Genomic DNA, 1,416 nt, shown 5'->3' with positions numbered 1-1,416 from the left:
TTTGCATCATGCTTATGATGAGTAAATGTAAGGTCTTCAGTTGATTATGTATGTATTAAGACGTGTAAGCTTCTTGATAGGGATTCCTAAGGCATGAATATCAATCCACCCATATGGTTTAAAAAGCAATGAGAGAATTAGAAGGTAGATACAAGTTCCAGCAAGTAAAAGAAGCAAGGTAACGAAGGGTACGAGGTACCCAGTTAGTGAAGATTATCAGTTTTTACCATTCAGGCAGAGAAATATATGTATTCTGAGTTACGTTCAATAGTAACAGAGGTATGTACAATTGACCACGCCTATCTTAGTTATGCCATATGGGAGCTAACAGATATAGTTTAAGAGAAGGATAGGTTATCAGGATCCAACTGGAGTTAGAGTAACCCTAAATTATGGATGGATTGTTATCATTATCTAACATTTTCAAAGGGTCATGCAAAACATGGTAATTGTTCTCCTTGTGAGACACACATATGGTGCACTCCAGAATAGTACAGTTAGATATGAATACTAGAATTTTCAAAATCTCAAAAGATAGGTAGTGGAATCCTTGAAGCGATAAATATTTCCTTAGTATGATTCTCGTCCCTAGTAAAAAAAAAGAAGGAGAGAGTATGTTAAGCGTCCTGAAGAGATAGTGAGATGAAGCAAGGGGAGTTAAAACTGAAGAACATTTTGTTGAAGTTTTAAAATAAAGTGATAGACAGAAATATTAGCTGGAGAATAAGAATAGAGTAAATGAAGTATCATGAGTAAGATGTGATAAATAGGTGATAAAGGTAAATCAAAATATGACATGACAGAGTGTATAGTCAAGTGAAGAAAAAGACAAGAGGTGACATGCCTTGAGACAATAAATCAGTATAAGCCATAAAGTCATACCTTCACTTCGAGAAATGAGTTGGTGACTCGAACGTGGTTACCGAAAGGAAAATTTAAACCCCATGAGTAATAGAAATTAGCATGGGCTAGTGAACAAGATATATTGAACATGAATTAGGGGTCGGAAGATTTGATAATAGTCGGCATCGTGAGAATTTCAAAGATCGTGTTCAAGTAATAATAGAATAGACAACACAAGAATAACCTTTACAAGTCATTCATTAAGACGCTTCCCTAAAACAAGCATTGTGAGTAGAGTTAAATTTAAGGGACTAAGTGTGCTAGTTACACTAGGTGCCACCTTCCTGCGTAAGAAATTCATCTATCCCTGGCACAGAAGGGTTACCGCAAGGCAAGTAAGAGTCCGTAAAGATGTGAAAAGACTCCAAAGATGCAAAGGTGAAACATTTATAGGTAAATATTCATAACATTAAATGTTAGTAATCCCCTAAAGGGGGAAGATGGTGTGATACGGTATTAAGTCGGAGATATGTGGTTCAGGTAACTATGAAATAGTAAAGGAAGAATGTGGTA

This window comes from Nicotiana tabacum, chromosome 18, assembly GCF_000715075.1.
Source record: "Nicotiana tabacum cultivar K326 chromosome 18, ASM71507v2, whole genome shotgun sequence".
Lineage (NCBI taxonomy): Eukaryota > Viridiplantae > Streptophyta > Magnoliopsida > Solanales > Solanaceae > Nicotiana > Nicotiana tabacum.
Note: the sequence above shows the minus strand (reverse complement) of the source record.